This window comes from Ambystoma mexicanum, chromosome 9 (assembly GCF_040938575.1).
Source record: "Ambystoma mexicanum isolate Mex_15411 chromosome 9, UKY_AmexF1_1, whole genome shotgun sequence".
NCBI classification, from domain to species: Eukaryota; Metazoa; Chordata; class Amphibia; order Caudata; family Ambystomatidae; genus Ambystoma; species Ambystoma mexicanum.
The window spans coordinates 968431164-968440093 of NC_090931.1; the positions used below are offsets into that span (position 1 = coordinate 968431164).

The window sequence follows — 8930 nt, forward strand, 5'->3', positions numbered from 1 at the left end:
GTCTACCAGAGTGCAGTATTCCACGTGGTTTCCTTGCCGTGCTTTGGTTACTGTGTGAGATTGAAGTCTGTCTCTGAGTGCAGTATTCCACGTGGTTTCCTTCCCTTGCTTTGGTTACGTTATGGGATTAAAGTCTGTCTCCCAAAGTACAGTATTCCACGTGGTTACTGTGTGGGATTGGAGTCTGTCTCCCAGAGTGCAGTATTCCACGTGGTTTCCTTGCCTTGCTTTGGTTACTGTGTGGGATTGAAGTCTGTCTCTGAGTGCAGTATTCCAGGTGGTTTCCTTCCCTTGCTTTGGTTACTGTGTGGGATTGGACTCTGTCTCTGTGAGTTAAACAGTAGGTTCCGTTTGAAAATCTTGAAAGTAAAAACATTGAATGCATTAATCTTGGATTCAAAATGTTTAATGGCAAATGGTAGAATTTTCTGCCTCTTATATCATAAACCTTGTGCGATTTTGTATTTATTTGATGTTCCATCCGACATTTTGAGCCTTCCATATGTTATGCTTTTATGTTTTGAGTAGTTACCAAATGTTCCTCTCCAACTTTTGTTACAATTTCCAATTTAAATTTGTTCCCAGAATAATTTGTTTCATTTCTTTTTTCTTGTGCTTCTTGAGTGCAGCTTTCTCTTGTTTACTTTACGCTCTGGGTTTGGTCTCCATTTCCCAGAATGCAGAGTTTCTTGTCCTGGACTCTCTCACAGAGAGTTGATTGGGCCAATGGGTTTCCTTTCAGTGGGTTCCCTTCACTCATTTCTGTTACGCTTTGAGGTTGACCCCTATTTCCCAAGAATGAAATACTACATGGACGTTCTTTCCTATGCTGGACTCCGACTCCCAGAGTGCAATGTTTCAATGGGTTTACTTCTTTTATTTAGTTACACTTTGAGCGGTTTCCAGAATGGAGCGTTTCCATGCTTTGGTTCTCATACTGGGCTCTGACTCCCAGAGTGCAGTGTTCCATTGGGTTACCTTCTCTTACCTTGATTCTCCATGCTTTGGGTGTGTTTCCATTTCCCAGAGGTCAGCGTTTGGGTCCACGTTAACAAGCTTCTGTGTTAGGTTCTCGCTTCCCCCATTGTTTGTTGGATCTTCCAACTCGGGGTCTTTTCTGGATGCCGCTCTATTTCATTATGTGTCAGCTAGGCCTCAAAGGTCAGCTGGCCTTCCCTTGGCCTTTCTGCGTTGCTCTGATGTCTTTGTTGTGCAAGAACTCTCTCCGGCTCTGTTGGCTCACCCTCCGCTCTGTTCCCTCACCCACACTGGTACCTGGGACATGTCTCTCTCACTTGGACCTTCTCTCCCCTCATGGGTCCACTGTATATTGGGTACCTCTCACATGTTTCACACCCTGGAGACATCTCCTCGGTTTCATCTCCCTTTTACATCTGGCACCTGTTCTGACCCTTTCATCCTCACTCTCCATCATCAGCTCAGCAGTGATCCTCCACCAGCGATCAACTTCACAGTTCAACCGACGCATCTCTGGCTTCTCCTGGACACTACTGACTTCGTCCTCTTATTCATTCTTCTTAATTATGTGGCTGGCCATCTCAGTTTATGGAAAGGGACTGCTATTAGCTGTTAGTCTGTCCACAATTTAGGAATCCTATAGGACACTATGCCACACACCCTATGCCCTGCTTTGAAGGAAAGGTTCACGATACGAATGTTAGGGTAGCCGCGTAGCAAGGTGTCATACTGGTACTCAGGAACATATAGAAATAAATGGATTGTGTCAAGTCAAATTGACATAATCATATTTTACTCTGTAAAAACACCTTTTTTTAACACTGTGGGGGAATCTCAACATTTTTGCAGGAGTGGGGGCACGGAACTGGGTGACCTTTTCCACCATGCAGTCCCACTCTACCTAAAAAAACGGAATGTATTTTCACCAGTAATTTTCATGCTGGCATAACAGCATTGGATTCCTATCGAATCTGCCTGTTTTTAGCACCTTTTAAAAAGAGGTGGATTCTATAGGAATCCATTGCGAATGTTCTCTGCGGTGTGTAATTGGCAGGCAGCATTTCCACCGTTTGCCTTCACAAGTGTAAAAGTAAAGTGTTAAGGTGATTTTGTTTGTTTGAAGAAGAAAAAAATGTTTAGGCACTTCGTAAAATAAATGCCAACTACTGCACGGACGGGACCACATTGCATGGAAGAGCAGCTGTAGTTGGTCCACTCTGTGTAATTTCTCTTTTTTTTCTTTTTAAATGAGCTCCCCTGTGTTTTGGTTGGAGACGGTACAGAGTTGGGTGAAATTGGACATCAAAAATGAAGCCTCCTAGAAAGATGGTGTTGTGTCCAAGCGGAGGAAGTAATGACGCGAGCGAGCAGTGCAGACAGCGGGAGGCCTATCCTATGATGATGAGACAGAGATGAGTGCAGGTCTTATGCTGGTATATGATGTCAAGTCCAGTTTAGTGGATCATAGGCAGCGTGTGTAGAGAACTGTGAGGCTAAATACATGAGTATCAGGGAAGGTCTCAGAGTGCAGGTGAACTAGGTTTCAGAGATAAGTAGTAGGCTTCGGTTGTAGATGTTGATGAGGTTGGAGATTTCAATGCATTGGCAAGGTATTTTTTAAGTGTTTTATAGAGTCCATACATGATGATAAATGTTGGTAGGCTGGTCCGGTCATCTAGAATTATGAAGTAGTACTAAGTGAGGAGGAATTGGGTGACAGTGTTTGAAATAAAACTGCCGAAGTCTTTTAGACCAGCAGGCGGTAAATGATAAGAGCATTTATTTTGAAGGATTGTCAGGGTTCAATCAGCATGCCCTGGGAGAGAGTAGGGAGTGCAGATTTGCTGAGTGAGGCAGAAAATAACCATTAATGTATATTGATGAGTGCACCTGTGGTCTGGTGAGGTCGCCTCACAGATCCCTGGGGGGGTTGTAGGTTTTAGTGAGACAGGTTTGGTTTGTGCCTTGTATCTCTAGACATTCGTCAGTCGAAGGGTTGTGATTTCAGAGGTTTTCTTGGTTGCTGCTTGCACTTGAATGAGCCAAAGGCAGAGGTTTTCAATGTTTTAATAAAAAGGGGGAGAATAGGGGTAGAGAAGTTTGAGCATGGGGAGGGTGTGATGTAAGCTGGCATGATGGTCACTCTTGGTTAGTAGTGAGGCTTGAGATGGGACAGTGAGTAGGTAAGTGAAGGTTGGTGGCGCATAGTTTGGCAATATCCGTGTGTGGCTTTTAAATGGTAACTATGACCAGGCGAGAAGCAGGTTTGCTTGTTTGGCAGGTTGGATTCAGGGGAATGTTTGGTGCAGACGACATGGGCGAGGTAGAGTTCTGTACTGTCACCTTTTCATTGCTCAGAGCGTGGCGTGGTGTGGAGACCTGGGAAGAGATAATTCTACTGGAAGTTGAGCTTCTGTGTCGTGATGGAAGCTGCGGAAGAGCATTGCGTACGATGGGGATGGTGTGGGATGGTTTTGGTGAGCATAGGGGTGGACGGATGTAGGAATGGATTATAGGAGATTAAATGGAGGCGCGTAGGTGTGCATCTTCTGCTCTGGGTGCACAAATGAAATACTTATTTTATTTGTCTATAGGTTCAATACTCTGAGTGATATACCACTCATATCACACCCCTTCTCAAAATACCCCCAGGTCCCAATGGACCAGGAATCAGGCTGGTTGGTAAAGGTCATATTTATTTATTTATTTAAAACTCAAATTAAACATACTTTTGAATAAGGAGCAGCAATCACCAATGTGGTGACAATAACAGATAATAAGGTATGTAAGGCAGTTAAATTCACTTTTAGCAACACAGAATATAAAACATCAGAGAAAAGAACACTTTTGGCTTGTTTGAAAAGATAGCACTTAGATTATTATTTCCCCCTGCAATATTCCTCAACCCACCAATAAGCAATTTTAAACATATATAAGGAAGCAGCAGGTATTCAGGAATAAAGAACAGTAACAGAATTTAAATACCACCTTCCCTCCCCAAACAAGAGAGAAAAACGGGTTTGCAATCTGACACTTTTTCAAATGACATTCGAAAATGGTTTAGCAAAACAATTAATGTGTGTAAACATCCTTAAATCAAGCCGAATTTCTAAGGGAGCAACATTGGAAAGATGCTAACAACCATGAGCTATAGTTTAAGCAAAAGTAAACTCTTTGAATCTGAATAGAAGGTTGGAAATAATTTGAAACAAAAATCACATGTCTAAAACTTTGCAGAACTGCGGATTCCCGCCTAAATTTAACCAAATCATTTTTAAGAAACATGGGTGAAATATACTGATTCTGAGTGTGGTTGGGAGGTAGCTACAGATATTGGGTATATTCCAGAGTTGAAATTAAGTCTCTAGCTATTAAAGCGAGTGAGTTATGCAATATTGAATGAGAGGCGTTTCTGGAAAATAAAGGCGCGAAAAAGAAAACAGAAATCAACTTTTACAAGGATAGTTTTATTCTACACTAGGGCATTCAGGCTAAATTACCAGATTGAAACACAATAAGCTCTAGAGTTGATCCACAGTACCAACCCCAGCAGCTCCGTGTCCGCCCTGGCTGACTCAGTCCGATTACCCGAGGGAGGATTTAAGGGTTTGGGATTTCACAAGGCAACATTTTTAAATTAGTTTAGCACTAGCGCAAAGAATCAAGGCAAGGTTTCAAGAATGGTTCTGACAATGTTACGCGTTCTTAAGGTAAGGATAGGATGACTTAGAGATTGGGGTGGAACAAAACAAGGCAAGGTATGCTATGATTTTCTATGCTTCCTATTAATACTTGCAGTCCACTTTAATTTAGGATTTTGGACCGTCAAGGGTTCTGGTCATCACACGGATCAGGTCTAACCCAAGACAGCAGGGCACGTCTGGTGGGATAGGGTCAGCTGGACGGTTCTGGTCCTGGAATGGACAGCCTGGACGGGAGACTGCACTGGACTGCACTGGTTACTAGAGACGGGAGATCAGTGGGATGGCGAGTTTCAGCAGGCAAGCATTTAGTAGTAGCAAGCCAGACTGGATCAAGTTGCTTCCCTGTGGTTTTGGGATTTGTTTCAGAACTTTGAGGCCTAGCTGAAAAGGAGTTCAGCAATGCTGAGGCCTTGGCTTTGTAATGAAATCAGGAATCAGGAACAAGGATGGCGAATTCAGGAACAGGGGCCCACGCAGAAAACAGGATAAAGTCAGGAATCAGTGTGTGTGTGCTGTGAGGTTCCCTTATTTATCCTGCCAAATGACATCACTACATTATATGGCAGGGGCAAGTCTACTGTCCACACCCCTACTGCTAGGATTGGGCAAAAGCATAATCTGCCTTGCTTTTTGCTGATTGGATGACAGAAAGGGATGTCATGTTTTATGAGATGATCTTTATAATGTCTGCAAACCTCCCATAGCTATTGGGACCAAGATCTAACTTTCCCACGAATACATACTTATGTAGTTATGACCGCTAAGAAAATCAGATGCACATGTTACATATCTCGTGGGTCACATTTCAATCCAACTCCCAAATCTGTGAGACCTGGTTTTGCCTTTCTGCTACATGGCAATTTTAACCATGAAAAATGTATCCTAACATTTGCCAATTAGATGCGCATTCACCCCTGGCATATGTGTACAAAATGTCAAGTGGACAAGATCAATACTTTCCCCACAATTGGTTATTCTTTACAACTTCTGTTCCTTATGTAGTCGTGGGTTCAATCACGTCTTCAAAGAAAGAGCATAAAATAAGATTTAGAATTATGCACTTTTAAAATTTTATTCTCATTCATGTGGCAAAGTTAAATGTCTTGAAGTTCAATTCCAAAATAGGCGTTTTAAAACCAAAAGGAAGTCCATTGTCACTTAAGCAGGTTTTTATTTTCTTTCTTTCAACTGTAAGCAAGTGTCAAATCCTTTGAAGCAGAATGAGGGGCCTCTTCCTGGAGAGCAAAGCTTCCTGCCCCTCCCACTGGAAGGGTGAGTGTCTTAGCCTGCTATTGTCTTGGCCTGGGGCAAAGACGAATGTCTAATGTGACTTGAAAGGACCCATTGTCCTGGGGATTCCAAGCCTCCAGCAAGCAATTAGCCTTTTCCTGTTCCAGCAGTGGAGGTGTCATCCTTTCTCAGAGTCAGCACTGACAGAGCAATTTCTTTTTTCTTTGAAATATCGTTTTCCATTCAGACTGGGTTGAGCTTTGATTTATAGTTTTAAATCTTAACTTTAAACATATAGAATTAAAACAGTTTATAAGTGTGTCTTTACCATTACAACTCCTTTTACATTTCATAAGTAATTATGCCTTGACACAACAATGTACTTTTAAAATAGGCGATTTTCCCCCTTCAGTCAGGAACAAGCCCATTTTACTATTACTTTAAATTCAGTTTTCATCTCAGCAAATATACACTTTGTGCAGCTTATAGTTCTTGTCTTGAGTGCTAGAATTGTTTTGCAGCATGGATACATGTATCAGACATTTGTTTAGAGTCTCTCTCTGCGCAGCTGATTCTTGATACTTGTTGCAAAGTTTTAGCCGCGTTTCCAGTGGAAAATGAAAAACACAGTCCCTGGTTTGCTTTTCAAAGGATACTGTTGCCAGGAGCTGTCATTCAATGAGGCTCGGTTCCGCTGAGCCACAATGAAGAATCCTGGGCATTGCAGGGCCCTTTTTGATCATAGTGGTTTATGAGAAATGAATGGATTTAGCGCCAAACAGCACTTTTGAAGATTGGGAAAGTGTCAATTTAAAAGGCATTTTGGGGTTTTTCAGCACAAGGATGCTGCTTCATTCACTTTGCTCCATGTAAAATGTTGCAGAGCCCACTGGCATACTCCTGCCGTGAGGACTCCCAACCTGAAATGTGTGTGGCAGGGGTGTGCAGCCATTTTCTGGTTGTGACACAAACACAGTTTTAAAGATCTTGGTGTGCACAGGAGTCAGCGCGGTCCTTTTGGGCTGTTTCTTTCACCATTGCAGTAAAGTGAAGTAGTGAGGCACAAAGTGTGAGTGGGTCAAAATATCCCACATCCCAATATGTTACCCATGATTGTGGGAGGAGGATGAAGATTGTAAGATGTTTTAGGTGGAGAGTAATTGACTTTGCAGCTGGGGCCCAATGGATGGACGTCTGCAGTCTTGACAGGTTTGTGGTTTGGGGATGCACTTGATGTTGGTGGATTGTGTCTGAATGTTAAGTGGCAAAGGTTAGCTAGGTAGTTGCCAGGTGTAAGCAGGCAATAAAGAGATATGCCTGCATTGGCAGCAACTCCTAACTGGCCAGAGTTTACTTTTGCTGCTCAGGTTATGGACCTCCAAGATGAAGCATTATGGATGTGTTAACAAGCACCTCCTTCCGGCTCATGTGGTGAGGCTATCTTATCACATGATTCTATACAGACTGAGCTGGTAATTGGCGTTGGAGACCTCAGGTTTGGTAATGAGCCCCCTTTTCATGGCCCTCAGTTTGCTAAGTGTGGCACCCCCCCCTTTGGTGGCCCTGGTCATTGTCTATTTTCGTTGCCGCTGTTTATTCCTGCATCCTCCTTATCTTAACTCGCTGTTTTTTTTGCTTTACACAGGTTCCATGTTGATGTTGGAAGAAAATACAGCATCATCGCTGAAGAGATTTCTGGCCTTCTGCCCGTGTGCCCTCTCCGTTTCCCTATACTAGGGCAGGGAGAACAGAAGCCTTTAGAAGGATGCCCGCCTCGCTTGACTCTCCTCTCCAGATTCCAATATTCAATCCTTCCCAATGGTACTGTGTCACTTGACACCCACCAATGGGAAGTCTCGAGTTAGATGGTTTAGCCTCCTACAAATGTGGACTTGCAGATTCGGAATTGCCCCACAGAATAAAATCGTCAATTCCACTCAGCTATACCAAGAATTGCCTGTGAACAAGATGGGGGAGATGCTGCCCCTGTGAGGGATATATATGTTATTTGTGAAAGCCTTCATTGTGATATCCTTATATGTGCTCTCTATTACGGGTATTGTTCTCAAGTGTCTTCTTTACGTTACTGTGATTTTGAAATGTATGCCTTAATAAAAGGATAACGCACAGACAGCGTTCCTCGGCTGCCTCGCTAATGAACAGTAAGCATCAGTCTGCGTTTGAAGAAACAACATACATCTGCAAGAATGACTCCAGCACCCAAGTCCTGCAAGTAGAGCACCCCACATGTCTACTCCATCGCATACCCCGCAGCTTATTCATGTCAATTCCACACTACTTACAGCAAGTGTGCAGGTCTGCGTGTTGTCACCCCAGAGTTTCCAACAGTGGCATTGTCCCTGGGGATCTTGGGAAATGAACTGTGGTACATCAAATATTCAATGATGTTCACTTTGTCCTAATCTGTATAGAAGTCAAGCCCAGTTTTCCTTTATATGTTTGTTTCAGTCAGAACATGTATCTGTCCATGAAATACCTTTGATAATAGGCAATAGCTTGCTCTAGCACTCAGAGCCAAAACCTTATAACAACAAGCATTGGCAATGACAACATGTTTGACACATTTGTAGGCATGGAAAATGCCTTTGGCAGGCACTGCTGTAGCGTTGTTAACTGGGCATTGATGGTAGCAGCTGCAAAATGGCGTGAGTACCTGGGCATATAATAGCAGAGGCTGGCAAATGCTTAATACATATACTCAAGCCAAAACTGTTGCCTTTGGCAATGCTTGTTTTTAACAGGACTTCATTGAAGGACACGCATGGTGCTTATACACTGAGTGGTTGAAGGCAGACCTGGTTTAAACATTTCTATTACACCTGTGGAGCGTTTGCAGCTCCAATTAAGTTAGTAACTCTCGGAAGACTGCTTTGAAAAAACAATCGCAGGCACTTTGAGCACAAAGATTGATGGTAAGGCTAGAAAAAGCTGATGCCAGGAGGATGTGCTTATGGCAGGAGGGTCAGAAGGTGGTTGAGAATGGCCATAGAGATTAGC

At 43.1% G+C, this 8930-nt stretch overlaps 1 protein-coding gene across 1 annotated transcript in view; it reads left to right on the forward strand.

The window, feature by feature from the left end:
* The window catches only part of MYO3B (myosin IIIB), a 3387754-nt gene extending 3379713 nt beyond the window's left edge, over positions 1 to 8041 (forward strand). The window contains exon 35 of the mRNA XM_069616181.1: positions 7558 to 8041. The gene's annotated coding sequence lies outside the window, so the exon portion shown is untranslated. The remainder of the gene's footprint in view (positions 1 to 7557) is intronic.
* The last annotated feature ends 889 nt before the right edge of the window (positions 8042 to 8930 follow it).